Raw genomic sequence first — 18316 nt, 5'->3', positions numbered from 1 at the left:
GAGAAGAAAATTTAAATACTCTGTGTATTTTCCCACTTATTAAGAATTCTAGTAAAAGAGAAGATCAAGGTCCTTCTAAGATTAGGGATTTGTCTATTTGTGCCTTTTAATTATTCCTTCTACAATTACCATGAATCAAGGAAAAAGACAAGAAGAGGGAGTTCTAGTCCTAGATGACTAGTATGGTCACCTTAGAGGAGCCTTTTAACTTCTCTTGACCTAAGTTTCCTTATCCAGGAAAAAAAAAAAAAGACAAATCGAACCAGATAATTTCTACAGTTTCTTCCAGTTCCGAGTTTTCTAAGCATGTGTCATGAATAATTAAAAACATGCTATTATCTCTTCAAATAACCACCACTTGTGGCCTGTGAACAATCCAGTACTTCTCCCTATGTAAACATCATCAGCAATAATACTCAGTGCAAGCCACTTTATGTGGAGATGAAAAGCTCATAACGTAACTGAGAACATTTTTAAAACATGAAAAATGACCATGTCCAAGTTAAACAGCATCACTGGCTATCAAACGATTTGCATAAACTAGTGGTATATGCCAAACCTGTTTATTAAATTGGATCATCAGGTATTTAAAAAAGAAAAAACATGAATTCACAGTATCTCAGCATGGAATCCAGGATTTCTTTTTAATTTTTTCTGTGATTTTGAGGTGTAGTCAAATTTTGTGAACCACAGTTATAAACAATAAATGTTATGAGTTCTGAACACGAGGGTCCTCTGTGCTCTAAATTAGTTTGGGAAAGCTAATAATAATGTGTATTATTGAAATTAATTTATAATTTTTCCTTGATCAGTGAGTAATTGTTCAAACAAAACTGACAGTAATAATTCCTTAGGGGTATGATAATCAGCCAAACTTTTTATACAAGTGAAATGCATTCAGACAGACTCATATATTCGCTCTCAAATCTCCTAGCAGTAATAATTACTACATCTTATATTTGTATTGTGTTTTATGAATCACAATATGCTCCACATGAATTCTCATTTGAACCTTACTTAGCTATATTATCCCCACCTTAAAAATCAGGAAATTGAAGCTCAGAGATAATTGTTCCAAGATCACACAGGTAAATAGAAACTTGAGTGTAAACAAATATTTTCTGACTCCAAGCACTTCTTATCTAATCTCATAAACAGCAAAAGTTGTTCTTGACATAAGACATCATTTAAAGCCACTAGTATGCTTGTATAACTTAAACTTAACTTTCTTTAACTTAGGCAGGTAATAAATTTTTATTTCTATAAGACTTGCAAATATCTTTCATTTATATGACTCCTGCGCTAGAACTACTCCTACCCCGATGGCTCAAATTAATATTTAGAGTAATTTTACTTCTAAGCTCCATCTAAAAAACCTGAGGAAATCTCCCTGCTAGGCATGACAGTAGGTGGAAACTGTTTCTCCCACTTGGAAGTAAACAAATCAGAATGTAACAGAAGAAAGTGCTGGAAATAAAAACAGGAAACCAAAACCTATAGCTATCATCCAAGAGAAAATTCAACAGCATCCTTCAATAAAAGCAGAGCTCCTGAAACAGAGCAGAAAGAACAGAATTAAGTTGGCATGGCTATTCCATGGCACAGCTGGAGTTAAATACCAGCTGTGCCATGGAATAGCCATGCCAGCTTGAGCAAGAATGAAGCAAATGAAGAATGTAAGACGGCAGTGGAGGCTGTGGTGATGGCCAGTGGTGGAAAGAAATAGGAAAGAGAAAACCAGAAAAACAGATCTGAATGCAGTGGTTTTCTAGTGAAGTATGCAGAAAAATGGGATGGGATGGGATGGGATCGATTGGGATGGGATGGGATGGGATGGGATACGATAGGCTAGGCTAGGCTAGGATAGGATAGGTAGGGTAGGTAGGGTAGGTAGGGTAGGTAGGGTAGGTAGGGTAGGTAGGGTAGGTAGGGTAGGGTAGGGTAGGGTAAGGAGGATAGGATAAGACAGAAAAGGATAGGATAGGACAGGATAGTATAGGATAGGTCTATATTGAGAATTTCACAGGCCACTCAGGCCAAGGATTTTGAATGCCAATCTAAATAGTATAGACTTCCTCCATTAGGGGACTGACTCACTGAATGTTTTTGATTGAAGCATAATGAAATCCGCTATTAGGAAAGTTAGTCAAGAAATGGTATTTTTGTTTGTTATTGTTTGTTTTAGGATATATCTAAGGGACCCAGTTACATACTTTCCCATTTATCCAAAAATAAAGTACAGATGATCTATCCTCTGTTCTGTATTTTACTGGAAAATATAAGAAATCTTTCAGAGTCTAACAAAGTGAAGTTGTTTCAAGACTCTCATTGGAATCAAAAGGCCTGAGTTTTCATTCCGTTTACTAACAAATAATGAGACAATCTCTCTAAGCATTAATTTCCTGGTCTGTTAAATAAATAAATACAGAATAATACCTATGTTGCATATTTACTGTGAGGATAGGGGAATAGAAGCCTTTCATTCCTCATGCTGTTACCTTCTGCCCTGAGGAACAGGACTGCCAGCACCACTATTTAGATGTCAAATAAAAGTGATGATTTACCCAAGATGTTCTTCCAAACTGATGGGGTGTTCATTTTTCAAACTACACTCTGCTCTTGCAAAGACTCCCAGTGCTTTTTCATTGTCTTGCACCTCATTTTTCTTGAACAATAGATGAGCTCAGCAAAATTGCTTTATAATGCTAGGTATAGTCACCATCCCAAGTACAGTTTCATTTCAAGTATACTGCAAAATTAGCCTACCTTGAGACTTCTCTGTAATTTTTGTAGAAATGAGTACATGATTCTTGCATCTAAAAAAAACTCAGGTTATTTACTCAAATAAACTTAGCCTCTTTTGACTTACAACTGTCAACACAGGGAAGAAAAGTCAGTAAACAGGTAAATAATACATCAAATTCTCTAATAGTAGCAAGTGTGAGGTGACATTTATTGCTGTTTTTCATTCCCTATTTCTGGTACAGAAATGAATTGCATACTGTATCAATCATAGTACCAGAAACTTTGGGTCATTTTATTGGAGCTGGAATCTGACCAATGCTAAGCCAAGCAAAGTTCCAACATAACCACTAGCATGACGTCTTCATGGCTAAAGGTACAGCCACTGGTCACTACCAAATGATTGTTCTGAATCCCTTAGGAAGTTCCCAGAAAGAGAATCTGACTGTTAGCCAGTGAATGCATTTAGTGCCTTTGAGTCAGGTGTCCATCTTGGTCCAATCTTGAGTTGAATGATGAAATTGCAGAAGGAGCTAGGAGTGACAAAAAGGGAAAGCTTTTAGAACTTTAACCCTAAAATTGAATGAATGAACAAGGTTGAATAAAATATATCTTATTAGAAAATGTAACTCACACATTAAGTAGCTTGACTGATATTGCTCAAATTACAGGATTGGTGAAAGGTCCTTTGATCCTAGTAGCATAGTATAGCTATGATTATGAATGTATGAAAGTAAAGAAACCTAGGAGTCCCTGTTCCCAGGTACCAGACTAAGTCACAAATATTTTCTGAAGGAGCTAGTCTTCCATATGATATTTCCAGCAAATCTTTCTCTCCAAAAAAAAAAAAAAATCTTTCACATAAGAATTAAATATTGCCCCTTCTATTTCACAAGTGCATGGAGAGAAGACACTCCAGACAGCTGAGGATAGAGTAGAGATAGACTCCAGCAAAGGCAAAGACAGCCCCCACAATAAACCTAGAAGGGTGAGTTTAGCAAGGCCCAAACCAGTAAGGACTTGACCCAAAAGAACCCACAGTGAGAATACTAAAATCCTGACAATTTTTCTAACAACAAGAACCACAATTCCCTAGAGGCTAGCAGCCAGAGTTTCAGAAGAAATAGATCAAGACGTTGTGGAATGAATCCAAAAATCAGGATAAAGTAGGACCCCAGAGAACTGCACCAACAACATGGGCTCCATTAAGGATGACTGACTACTTCTAGCCAGTAGACAAATGCCAAATTTCTAGATATGGTCTAAAACGCTCACAATGTAAGCATAGATCACAGTATCTGCTTCATAAACATTACTTATTATCCTCCACAATGTGTGCAAATCAAGCAATTCTCATACAAACCCTTTTGCTAAAAGGTGCTGCCTTGAGTATCTTGTTAGGTATTGTAGATAATCTAGCTAAATCCAAGTGGATCTGACCAACAGGATTCTTTCTATATTGGTGTGCATGTAAAAACTGAATAATCCTAATTGGATCTACCTCTGCTTCCACCTCCTGGGCTTAAAAAATATAGAAGAGTCATCCAAGAAAGCGTTTTGTCTCTCTTTCTAGTAACCAAAGAAGAGTTACTTATCATTTCTTCTAGTGATGTTTTCCAGGTGGCATTATGTTCATTAACAGGAAATTATTGCTTATTTCTTTCCACAATGCATTTCTATTAAATAAGGCATCATTTATGACATTGAACAGAGACTTTTTTTGTTTTTACCTTTTTTTTTTTTTTTTGAGACAGAGTTTTGCTCTTGTTGCCCAGGCTATAGTGCAGTGGTGTGATATTGGCTCACTGCAACCTCTGCCTCCCTGGTTCAAGCAATTCTCCCGCCTCAGCCTCCCAAGTAGCTGGGATTACAGGTATGTGCAACCATGCCCAGCTAATTTTGTATTTTTAGTAGAGATGGGGTTTCTCCATGTTGGTCAGGCTGGTCTCGAACTCCTGACCTCAGGTGATCCACTTGCCTCGGCCTCCCAAAGTGCTGGGATTACAGGCGTGGGCCACCACACCCAGCTGTGTGTTACATTTCTAAGAACCATAACAACAACAACAAAAGCTAGCGCTGACTGGTATGGTTACTGGTAAAGTTACCATCTCATGAGCATATCGTTTTAAAATCTCAGCTGTTGATAGTGAGAAACTGTTGATAGACCATCATATGTATACCTATGAAGCAGAACATTTATATGAAATGTTTAAATATTTTCAAATCAATAACTCCCTAACACCTTTATTCCAACACATACTTTCTCTTCCTTGTTTTATTAACCAGCACCCATTATAAAGTCTTTCTACAAATGCATGCCTGACAGATGACAGACACAGGCATGAAAGTGGCAGGGAGGATATTGCTAATACCAGCTGAATACAAAAATACATTAATCACACGGACCATGCTCAATTATTCAGGAGCTGACATTATACTGTGAGATCAGCTCAGCCCCTGGCTCCTGCTCCTATCAACTCAACAGGCATTTGTTAAGGTCTTACACTATACATAGCACTCCACTGACATGCTCAGTGGGAGGCAGAGAAAGAAACCAGTACCTTGGTAGAGAAGATCAGATGTATGTATGAAAAACAACTGAAGAACACAACTCAAGTGATATCATATTCTTCCTTCCTTTAACTGGAAACATTTTAAAGGGGTTCATTATGTCTCATTACTGCTGCCACAAGGTATTTAAGAGAACTGCCACTCAAGTTAGTTGTTTTTCTCTCATGTAATAGATCTGGGAAAAAGACTTAGTGGGGAGAGGAAAGGAAGAAGGCAAAACTCTTGGCAAAAAGACACCATGAGGTTATCCACAAGTGTCATTTTCTATGTCATAGAATTTTAACATTAGCATGGAAAAAATAAGTAATAACTTCATTGGACACCGGAGCATAGTATATGGATGTTCTACATCTGCAAGTCACCTTTCAAGGTCCTAGTTTTCTTTAAGAATCACTATGCTGTCAGTTGACACCAGAGGATGTTACAAAGGAGGGGTGTTGTTGGCTTCAAGATACCCTCCTCCTGGCACTTCCCTCTGCAGCTGGAATTCCCAGGCCCCCATATGCCTCTTCAGAGCCAACAGGGCCATCTGATGCTTGCTCCATGACATGCCCTCTACCCCAGCTTTCAAAATGTCCCCCTTTGAGCTACTTTATTCCCTTTTTGCCTTAGGGACCCTAGTCAGCTAAGTGTTGGGAGAAAAACAACTGGTCAAAGTAATTCATTATAAGGATCTAACAAAGGTCTAATATCCAGAATCTATAAGAAACATAAACAATTGAATAAGAAAGCAACAAATTCATGATAAGGATCTAACAAAGGTCTAGTATCCAGAATCTATAAGGAACTTAAACAATTGAATAAGAAAAAAATCAAATTACCCCATTTAAAAAATGGGCAAAAGACATGAACAGATGCTCTGAAAAGATGTACAAGTGGACAACAACAAACATATAAATAGAACGCTCAGCATCACTAGTCATCAAAGAAACACAAATCAGAACCATAATGAGATACTATCTCACACCTGTCAGTATGGCTATTACTAAAAAGTCAAAAAACAACAGATGCTGATGAGGCTTCAGAGAAAAGGTAATGATTATAAACTGTTGGTGGGAATGTAAATTAGTTCAGCCACTATGGAAAGCAGTTTGGCGATTTCTCGAAGAAGTTAAAACAAAATACCATCTAACCTAGCAATCCCATTACTGGGTATATATCCAAAAGAAAACATTGTTCCACCAGAAAGACACATGCACTCACATGTTTATCACAGTGCTATTCACCATATAAAGTCATGGAATCAACCTAGGTGTTAATCAGTGGTAGATTGGATAAAGAAAATGTGGTACACATATGCCATGGAATACTACACAGCCATAAAAAAGAAAGAAACCATGTCCTTTGTAGCAACGTGGATGCAGCTGGATGCCATTATCTTAAGTGAATCAATGCAGGAACAGAAAAACAAGTATCACACGTTATCACCTATAAGTGGAAGCTAAATGTTGGATACTCATGAACATAAAGATGGCAACAATAGACACTAGGGACTGGGGGTAAAGTTGGGAGGGAGCTAAAACTTGAAAACTAACTGTTGGATACTATGCTTAATATCTGGGTGATGGGATCATTTGCACCCCAAACCTCAGCATCATGAAATATACTCATATTAACAAACCTGCCTGTGTGCCCTATGAATCTAAAATAAAAGTTGAAAAGAAAGACAAAAATAACAAATGAAAAAAGGATGGGGCATGTCAAGGAGATTCAGGAGCCAACCTGAAAGAACCCTGCATGGCCAAAGCCAGAACAATCTAAGCAACAAAATAAATAATCTAGTACTAATTTATAACCCAAAGTATTAAAAGAAAATAAATATTATTCTAAGGAGATTTGGGGCTGAGACAATGGAGTCTTCTAAATATACAATCATGTCATCTGCCAATAGAGACAGTTTGACTTCCTCTTTTCCTAATTGAATATGCTTTATTTCTTTTTCTTGCCTGACTGGTCTGGCTAGAACTTCCAATACTATGTTGAATAGGAATGGTGAGAGAGGGCACCCTTGTCTAGTGCCAATTTTCAAAGTGCATGCTTCCAGTTTTTGCCCACTCAGTATGATATTGGCTGTGAGTTTGTAGTAATAGCTTTTATTATTTTGAGATACATTCCGTCGATACCTAGTTTATTGAGAGTTTTTAGCATAAAGCCTGTTGAATTTTGTCGAAGGGCTTCTCTGCATCTATTGAGAAAATCATGTGGTTTTTGTCTTTGGTTCTGTTTATGTGGTGAATTACGTTTATACATTTGTGTATGTTGAACCAGCTTTGCATCTCCGGGAAGAAGCCTACTTGATCGTGATGGATAAGCTTTTTGATGTGCTCTTGCATTTGGTTTGCCAGTATTTTACTAAAGATTTTTGCATCAGTGTTTATCACGGATATTGTCCTGAAATTCCTTTTTAGTTGTGTCTCTGTCAGATTTTGGTATCAGGATGATGTTGGTCTCATAAAATGAGTTAGAGAGGATTCCTTCTTTCTGTATTGTTTGGAATAGCTTCAGAAAGTATGGTACCACCTTCTCTTTGTACCTCTGGTTGAATTTGACTGTGAACCCATCTGGACCTGGGCTTTTTTTGGTTGGTAGACTAATAATTGCTGCCTCAACACCGCATGTTCTCACCCATAAGTGGGTGTTGAACAATGAGAACATATGGACACACGGAGGGGAACATCATACACTGGAGTCTGTCGGGGGATGGGAGGCTAGGGAAGCGATAGCAGTGGGTGGGGAGTTTGGGGAGGGATAACATTAGGAGAAATACCTAATGTAGGTGAAGGGGTAATGGGACAGCAAACCACCATGGTGTGTGTATGTAACAATCCTGCAAGATCTGCACATGTACCCCAGAACTTAAAGTATAATGTAAAAAAATAAGAATAATAAAATACCCAGGAATACAAAAAGAAAAAACTATATATGAGTCTACACTTAATTTAAAAAGTAAACGATATGAAGAATTTCACTTAGTACAGCATCAGGCACATCATAATTAATTTAAAAATTCCACTTTCCCTTCCTTGTAAGCTCAGAGATGAAAAAAACATATGGTCTGAAGCTTACAGTTAAAGGCATTAACAAAAGATCACTACCCATTCAAAAATAAATGTTACATTATGTAAATTAAGAAAGAATATACCTGCCTTTAATTTTTAAAATATCATCCTGATGCAGGAACCTAGCTTTAGCAAAAATTAGTAAGGTGTTCCCTCACTTTAGACTCATAGTACTTAGCATAGACCTCTGTTAGAATACTTTTTATTCTTTTTTAATTAATTGTGTGCATGTCTGTCTTCCATCCTATGATCAGCTCCAAGAGGTTGACATCTGAATCTTTTATGTTAACCTCACATCATTAAATGACTTTGCACATGTGAAGAAGCAAGGGTATAAGGACAAGGTGATGGTAATTCTTAAACCATCCCTGTATGAATAAAATTTACTGCTTTATAGCAAAAAAAAAAAAAATGCCTATAAAGTTACCACTTAACCTGTAAAATAAAATAAAACCTAAATTTAAAATAGAGATATTTCAATGATGAGGAAAACGCTCATTAAAATATTAAGTAGGAAACAATACATTTTGTATAATCTAGAATAACTATGTTGAATTTTTTTAACTACATACCGATAAAACGGTCAAAAGGAAATACAACAAACATTACTGGTAAAGATCAGAAATTTCCTCTTAAAAGACACTTTAAATAACCATCTTATTTAATCTCCTTCCCAATTTGGCACTGAGAGTTTTTTCTTTCACTGCACTCATTTTCCCTGAACAATCTTCTTTATTCATTTCTTCAATGAATCAATCAACATGTACTACTTAATATATAATTGAAAATCTCCTGTGTGTCAAGCAGTCTGCTAGACATTGGATTCCCAGACGGGACAGTCCCTGCTCTCACTGTCACTGCTGGGAAGACAAACATTTAAGGAGAGTGCTGAGTATCAATAAGGCTCAGTTCAGTGTGTGAGGAGAGCACCTAACCTATTCTGGTATGACAGAAAGCCTCCTGGGGGAAGTAACTTTTCAGCTGAAACACAATGTATATGATGTCCACATTGACAAGAGAAGAGGAGAACATCCAGGAGGAAAAAAACAACTTATGGGCTTCGACTGCCATCTATGTACTGGTATCTCTCAGATTCTCATTTCCAGCCCAGAAAACTCTCATTACCTCCATGTTCCCTTAGAGCCTTCAACCATCTAATACTCAACGTGTCCAAACTGAAATCCTTTGTCTCCAATTCCCCTATTACCTTCAAAAAGAAAAAAAACAGGACATGCCTACTTCATACTTTCAATCTTTCCAATCACCAGGACAGAAAGCCTGCCTTATTCTACATTTCTCTTTCTCATTATCCACCTCCCATGGGTCATCAAACATATTCTAATTCTCCATCTCTCAAAACTCTCCCTTCTGCTCATCCCTACAGTCACAGCTCTAACTCAGGTCCTCGTCACTTCCTGAAAGGACTATCAAAATAATTGCCCTATTCCCCTAATTGGTTTCCCTACATCCAAACTCACTTCACCTCCCAATCCATTTTTCACATTTACTACATAGTGAAATTTCAAAATGCAAATCCAGTCCTATTCCTCCATGACTCTTTCAAATAGTTTCCCATTGCTCACAGATAAAAGTCTAAATTCTGTATGGTTATGACATCTCTCATTGTCAGGCGTCTGCCTACTTCTCCATCTTAACCTATCACTACTATCCTTTTCCATGACACCAATGATAAGCAGACCTCTGTGGAGTTGAGAGAAAGCCTCTGAAGTGTTCCTGCTGCCTGGAGTGTAACACCTGCTTCCTCAAATTTCTATCCAGCAAAATCTTCCTTTTCCTTAAAAAGTAACTCAATACCTCCTCTTCTATAAATCATTTTTGACACCCCAAGATTGAATTTAATGCATTTCCTTTATTTTCTACTTCCATTATAAAACTGTTCCGTCTGTCTACAATACCTCCCACAACAAGCCTTACTCCAATTTCTTTGTTCATGTAATTCCTCCTCAATCTTCAGATCCTTCCAACCACCACTTCGTAAGGAAGCCTTCTGAAACCCCTGACTAGTCAGGCCTTTTTAAAATAATCTGAGTACTATGTTTTTACTTTTTTTCCCCAGAACTTTTCTTAGTTTGCAATTATGTATTCATTACAGTAATCTCTTTAATAATATCTCTTTCCTCACTAGACTATTATACATAGGTAATCCTTAGGTCTATCTTTGCTCACCATTGCATGAGTATTTAATCCCACAACTTTTAAGTTATTTTTATTATTCTACTTTATGGGTAGATAAATTGAGGTTTTGAAAGGTCACATAGCTTTCCCAAAGTCAGCCATGTACTGAGTCAGGATTTAAATACAGTGTCCGGTTATAGAGCCCAAGCTTTAAAAGTCATCATCATCTAAGTATTTGTTGAATAAATTATTAAAATATATTTTCCATCAGTTGTATTTAATTCATAAAACTATAGGTGAATTTACCTGCTTTGTACTTTTTTATTTTCCAAATTTTCTAAAATGATGTGACAGTTTATGACAGAATAAGTAAATTTTGTCCTAAAAAAGGCATTGTGCTCGACTAAACTTTACACAAATATTTTAAGGCATGCTTTGGTATGAACTGAACACGTTTGAAGAACAGAGATAAATTAAGGTCAAAATAAGTTGTAAGAAACAGAGTAACACTTCACATCCATTTGGATGGCTATTATCAAAAAACAAAACTATTGATAGGGTTGTGGAGAAACTGGAACGCCTGTGCATTACTGGTGTGAATATAAAATGGTACAGCTTCTGCGGAAAACAGTATAGCAGTTCCTCAAAAAGTTAAAAATAGAATTACTCATGATTCCAAGTCTTGGTTTATACCCAAGAGAACTGAAAGCAAAGACTTGAACTGATATTTGTGCACCAATGTTAAAGCAGCATTATTTACAATATCAAAAGGTGGAAACAATGCAAGTGTCTATCAATCGATCAATGGATAAATAAAATGTAGTATATGCATACAATGGAATATTATTCAGCCTTAAAAAGGAAGGAAGTTCTGACATATCCTAGATTATGGATGAATGTTAAAGATAGGCTAAGTAAAATAATACAGACACAAAAAGACATATATTTTATGATTCCACTTATATGCAGTACCTAGAGTACTTAGACTCTTAGAGACAGAAAATAGAAAAGTGACTGCCAGGCCTAGGAGAGGAGGGGAAATAGAGGAGTTATTATTTAATGGGTACAGAGTTTCAGTTTTGCAAGGTGAAAACATTCTGGAAATGGATGGTAGTGATGGTTACACTACAATGTAAATGTACTTAATGCCACCAAACTGTACACTGAAAATGGTTAATATGGTAAATTTTGTCATGTATATTTCACCCTAATATGGCAATATTTGCCATGGGAAAAGAAAGAAGCAAGACAGACCAAATAACTAAGGAAAATGTCTACCAGAAAAAAATAACTAGGAAGGAAAGAATGTGTGACAAACACTGTCAATGCCTGCTCATAGCCCCCGGCACCCACCTCTATCTATATGTTGAAGCCTGTTTACCAGGAACACCAGTGTCTTCCTGCCTGAGAGCATTTTTCTTGCTGGACCTTGGCAAGGGCAAGATGGAAGTGAAGTACTGCCCCCAGAAATAGCCCTGGGCCACTACTGGATGAGGATCAACACCTCAGCTTCCCTGCTGCTCTAAGAGGGTAACTCCATGTTCTCCATGTAACCCAGAGTTTCCCATGGAACAAAGCTATCGCCCCACAGTAACTTGCTTGACAACACATGATTGCCTTCCTCTTCTGCTCTGTCTCCCTTCCTCAGTTCCCTACCAGTGTTCCCTGGAATTGCCTCCCAAATAAACAGCTTGCACTCAAATCCTTGTCTTAGGTCTTCTGCGTAATTTCAAACTAAGACACAATAAAAATTCAAGGCTCTGATGAGCAAGCCACCACAAACAGCACAGATGGGAAAGTACCATGAGGAAAAAAAAAATGTTCATTTTAAACATCCTAGGGCTCCAGATTTGGAGAAAAAATTAGCAATAATTTGACACAAAAGTATATATATATACAAGCTGATGCCCAATGGTTAGCCTATACTTTTAAGTGAACAACATATTAAACCATGAAACTTACAAGAGTGCTTTAGCATATCCTTATTTAATAAATAGATGATTGATTTATCCTAATGCTGAATTTATAATTCTATTGGTAGATTCTGAAATAAAAATCTGTTCTTTTTATGTATTACTTTAAAATAACCGTACAATGACAAGACACCACTATAGCTTGCTTTAAAGATGTCCTTACTCTATATGCTAAATGGAATATCTATAGCCTGTTTAGAACTGAAAGTTTACTGAGTAATATAAAGTACCAACGATGTGGTTGTTGTTAGCCCTGTGTACCCTTTCTGTCAGAGAATAAAATCATACTGAGAAAATCTTCAGTTAAATGGTGGTTTAAAGTAAAACACCACTATAACAAAAGCTTTCACAGGGCTCCTATCTTCAGGGTGGCAATCAATCCCCATTTCCTTTTCAGTCACTCCAGTGTCGCTATTGGAGAAGAGGCTATACAGGTAATTATCTCCCCTGGTCTGCAATTGAAGTCCCATTATCCAACCACTTCTGATTTACCACTAAACCCTGAAGTCAATGCTGATCCAAAGGAAAAGATGAATACCAAACGCATTGCTTTAAATGGAAGACTGATATTTTTTCACTTTCCCCAGCATCCCATTCTCTACTCTTCCGTGGACAAATTTATCATGTCTGACAGTCCCTCTGTGCAGTATATATCGGGAGGTACCATCTCCTTTGGACAGGGATTTAACCAACTATTGAAGAGCCAAAAGGGGAATAGAACCAGAACAACTGACTCACACCTCACAGCTTGAACCACTAGACCGAGCTTCCACCCTGAGAGGGAGATGAATCAGTCAACAGTGATTCATCTCACCAAGGAAAATGTGTTTTCCCTGAGAAGAAGTAGTTCATTTTAAACATAATTATACAGAAATGTAAAAGTTAATGAAAACAAAAGACTGTTTAAATTCAATAGCCATGTAAGCTTTTCAGTCTTAACATACAAATATGTATTGTCACATGATCTGAAAAAGAAATAAAGTATGAACATTGTTCATGGAAACATCTGAAAGAACTATGAAAATTTTTGAAAATTGTTTTAGTTGACAAAGGAAGCACTGTATGTATTTATGGTATACAATGTTTTGATATATATGCATTTTAGAATGATTAAATCAAAGTTTAATATATCCATTGCCTCATATCCCTTGATAATGTTAAAATCATCAAAAAGTAAGAAAATGTGCACTAGAATATATTTCCATGGAACAGACTTTAAAAATATTTTCAATTTTAAAAGCTTAAACTATCATTTAAGCAGAATGTCTTAAAGAATAATGTTAACCTTTGGCAAAATCACAAAAGAAGAAATTTTATTATAAACAAATTTAGTACAAATAATTGGCTGAATTGGTATGTTAATTTAATGAATATAATATCTGACATTTATTGAATGTCTACTTTGTGCCATCTCTGGATTTTTATAACAACCCTCAAAATAAATATTATCTGCATTTTACTGAAGAGGTATCAGAGGTTCGAAGAAGTTTAGTGACTTGTCCAATGTGAAGTAAGCCTCTGTTCTGAAATTCAAATTTAAGCTATTCTGGTTTCAAAACAATCCTGACAATTCTCCTCTATATAATACTCTCTCCCTAAGACATCTGAAGCCTGTCTGTACCCTAAACAGTGGGTTTTATATTGTGAGCTTTCAGGGCCAGGTGCAGTGAAGTGACTCATGCCTGTAATCTCAGCACTTTGGGAGGCTGAGGTGGGAGGATCGCTTGAGCCCACGAGTTCAAGACCAGCCTGGGCAACATACTGAGACCCCACCTCTAAAAAGAAAAAAGATAAAAATATATTGTGAGCATTCAAAATAAACATCATGAATTGTATGCTCTGTTATCAGCAAGAAAAAAAATTCTCACTCTCTCTCTCTCTTTCTCACACACACATACACACACACTCCACAGGCTTACACAACTAGTCATTAAAATGTATGTATTTTTTATAGAAACTGGCTATCATTTCCACCCAACTTACTCAAATACCTTTATTCTGCTACTGGTCAGTAGACTCAAATAGGGTTGTTTCCGGTCAGTTTCTTATGCGATTAAGAAGCACCCAAGACTAAAAGAAATTAACCTGAGATTACTGTACACATCCCTAAGTTGAAGCTGCCAATTAGCCTTAGTCACAAAGGATTTAGGCATATCTATACCTCTAGATTCGCCATCCTGATTTTAAATTTGTAATGTAAAGTATTTTTAACAGTGATTTTCATTCAGGCCAAAACACAGAAGTTTTATCACATTTCTCTGATACAAAAATATTATTCACTAACTTTCGTAAAGCCTTTTATATAAGCCTAGCAGGCTTAAGAGATTCATCAGAATCTTAAGTACCATGTGATGGTGTGGCCAGTTTTGAAATTTTTGATGGAATAAGTAGCATTATATAGTAAATATCACATCCTACTGTAAGTATTAGTATAGTAATAATAAACATTAACATTTAATATTCTCAACAATCCTATAGTGTCAGTACTATTATTATTATCCATGTGTTACTGGAGTATACTCATGATATAGACACTGTGCCTTAGAAAGATTTAGTGATTCAGATAACTAGGAAGTAGAGCTTGTATTCAAAGCCAAAAATGCCTGTGTTCTTACCATCATGGTTTACTGCCTCCCAATTTCCATAGAGGTCTACCAGATATTATCATACCTGTCCAGCCCTTTAAGGTAGGCTTAATTGTTCAACAATAAAACTGCAAGTTATGCAAAAGTTATAGTATATTGACAGCTGCACTCTAAAATGCATACAAAGAAGCATCAGCTAGCCATAATTCACTTCAAATCCACTTCAGACTGTGGTACTGTGTTATTGGCATATTAGCAAGCTCATAGTCACTGGGCGAAGAACTCCAACCACTGCCCATACCTGGGCTGCTAGAGGCAACTGCCAGGGCAAACACCTGTGCTCAGATGGTCTCTGGGAGCTATCCTTGGTGCTGGCTAGAAGAAAACTTAAAAAAAAAAAAACACTGGCTCCAGTTTGCTTTTCCTTATTTCTGCTCAGATTCTGCTGGCTAACAAAACCCATCTTCTTTGTCTGCATATTCTGCTTATTAGCAAGCTTTTATTTATCTCGCTCTATTCGCATCCCTGCCTACTAGCCATGCAGCTTGTCTAAGCCCTAAGCTTTGTCTGTGCTGCCATGATTTCACCTTGGCTTCATTTTTTTGCTTGGATTCTCAATGGATCAGCCTACCACTGTCTGGTCTGAGGTATTCTTTAAGAAGAGAAAACATGACCAGGTGTGTGTGGCTCATACCTGTAATCCCAGCACTTTGGGAGGCCAAGGCAGGCAGATCACCTGATGTCAGGAGTTGAAGACCAGCCTGACTAACATGGTGAAACCCTGTCTCTACCAAAAATACAAAATTGGCCAGGTGTAGTGGCTTATACCTGTAATCCCAGCTATTCGGGAGGCTGAAGCAGGAGAACCACTTGAACCCAAGAGGCAGAAGTTGCAGTGAGCAGAGATTGTACCACTGCACTCCAGTCTGGGCAACAAGAGCAAAATCCATCTCAAAAAAAAAAAAAGAGAAAAAATATAAATAAAAATACTTAACAAATACTAAGGCTATTAAGATTACTCTTCTCATTTGTCCCTTCTTATATTGCTTAGGATGTATGCATGGAGGGAAGAAATGGGGAAGGGGTTCCTCTGGTAACCACAAAGCCCCCAGCTAAGTGTTACTTGAAAGTTGTCTTGAGAAATGAAGTCATAAAGTGAGAAGGAAGGAAACAGCATGAGAGTCATGGATAGAATTGACTTTGGCTGAGGTGGAGAGCAAGAGATAACAGGGAAGAGCCTATGAGGAAGCTAACCCTAAATCATGCTACCTGTTTTCCAGTGGATGTTGGAAGCAGCTGAGCTTTAGATCCTAATAAAAAGACATAAAAGAGGGAAAATAATAAATGGTTTTTTTCAAAAGAAAATAAAAATCTAAATATTTTATCTTTTTTGAAAATACGTATTTGTAGCTATATCATCTTTGCAAATATAAATTCCCAGACCTAATTTATTAATAGAATGTTATGTCTCATTAGTTTAAGGTGTCTGGTATATAAATACCTTTCACAAGTAATTCAAACTAACAAAGTATGACACTAGTCTTGGAGACAGTGTGAAATTTGCTTTAAAAATTGCTGCTGGTCGTCCAATAATTATACACTGTGACATTGCAGCAGCTTGGCCTCCATCTTAAATTAGAAAATTTAAAGCCAGTTAAAAAAAAAAATGATGTATCAGCATGATATCAACCTAGCAAATGCATAAATACATTTAAATCTATTTTACTAATTGCCCCCTTGATAGCCAGGTATTTATAGCCTTAAGTTGTTTACCATTTTTTTTCCCTACAATAGCACAGTGGGAGTCATTACATGATCATCCTTCTCACTGCATAACAATTTATTCTGGTCACAAGCTGGGTATTTTATTGCAGATGGGTTTGCCCTAATGACCACAGTTCTGCACTTATAATTAGCATTTTAACAAAAGTTTGGTGCTACTTGTGAATATATAACATACCTTCTATTGTTAGCAGAAGTATACAGATACCAAAATTAGTGTAGGATATCTGAAGTTCTTAATATAAATTATAGGAAGCATGGGGGATTCTTTGAAGAAACTGAGTATTTAAGAGGAAAAATATTTCATCTTCTGGCTGAAACTAAGGACAATAAGCAAATTATTTGGAATGTTGTGTTATTTAGATGTCAACCCCAAGCCAGGGAATACATTGCCCTCATACTGTTTGTGTTTTCCTGTAAAAGGTCAGAGATATCAGTGGTGTTTCGCACCAACAACATCTTCCTTTCCATCTGGGATACATTTACAGAATTTTTCCATGAAAGTTCCATAATACTCACATGGAATAACCTTTCACTTTGCAGATAAGCAATAAAAGCCCAGACGATATATCAAATGACATTTCCAAAGTTGCACAAGCAAAATCGAAACATATCAGACTACAAATAGAATGTGATTTCCATTATACTGTACTGTTTCATACAGAATTTATATTTCTAGACATCTTTTAGATAAGGTTAACCATTGTTATGTAGATGTGTCAAAAAAAAAAACCTACCATGATTTTGGATGAACCAATCACTAAATGTCCCATCTAAACTTGGACTAAGATACATGGATTTCTTTCTTGTTTTTTACTTCCAAAAGAATAGAAACCTTTATAACTCCATCAGTATTTGTATTCTTTTTCAAATATATTTTACTTCTTAACTCCATCAAGGAACTGGAAGCCTAAAAAACCTTTACTTTATCAGAAAGCTAAGTAATTGAGGATTTCAAAGGATCATGGCAGACTGGAGGCAGGATTAGATTGCCTCCAGACAGAGCAGCATTCGGAGGCTCGCATTGTGAATTTTAGCTCCAGATCAACTGCAAGAACAAACCAGCAATCCTAAGAGGACCCAAAAACCCTCTAAAGGAAGCAGACTGCTCCTGCAGAACCTAGGATACACCTCAAATACTGTGGGTGCCCCAACTGCAGAGGTAAGAAAGGGAGATCCTCCTCTTCCAAACACACACCCCCACTGGAGAAAGAAACTGAAGGTCTGTTTGAGGGAGAAGTTTCTGGCTTTACTTGGAGCTGAGTCAAGTTAGAGGGCCAAGTAAAATACAGGGGTAGAGGAAGCAGCTGAAAGGCCCTGAGAGCTCCCTGGGTTCCCAAGCAGGCACCACAGGGATCCACTGGGAGAGTGGCCAGTGGAACAGATGGTAAAACTCCACAGGGAGAAGAAATTCTCTAGCTGAACTTTGTAACAATTTGAACTGCAGACTTCACAGGCAGAGGAAGAA

The sequence above is a fragment of the Aotus nancymaae genome, unplaced genomic scaffold (assembly GCF_030222135.1).
Source record: "Aotus nancymaae isolate 86718 unplaced genomic scaffold, 86718_ANA_hifiasm-v0.15.2.pri h1tg000020l, whole genome shotgun sequence".
NCBI classification, from domain to species: domain Eukaryota; kingdom Metazoa; phylum Chordata; class Mammalia; order Primates; family Aotidae; genus Aotus; species Aotus nancymaae.
This window is presented reverse-complemented; position numbering follows the sequence as displayed.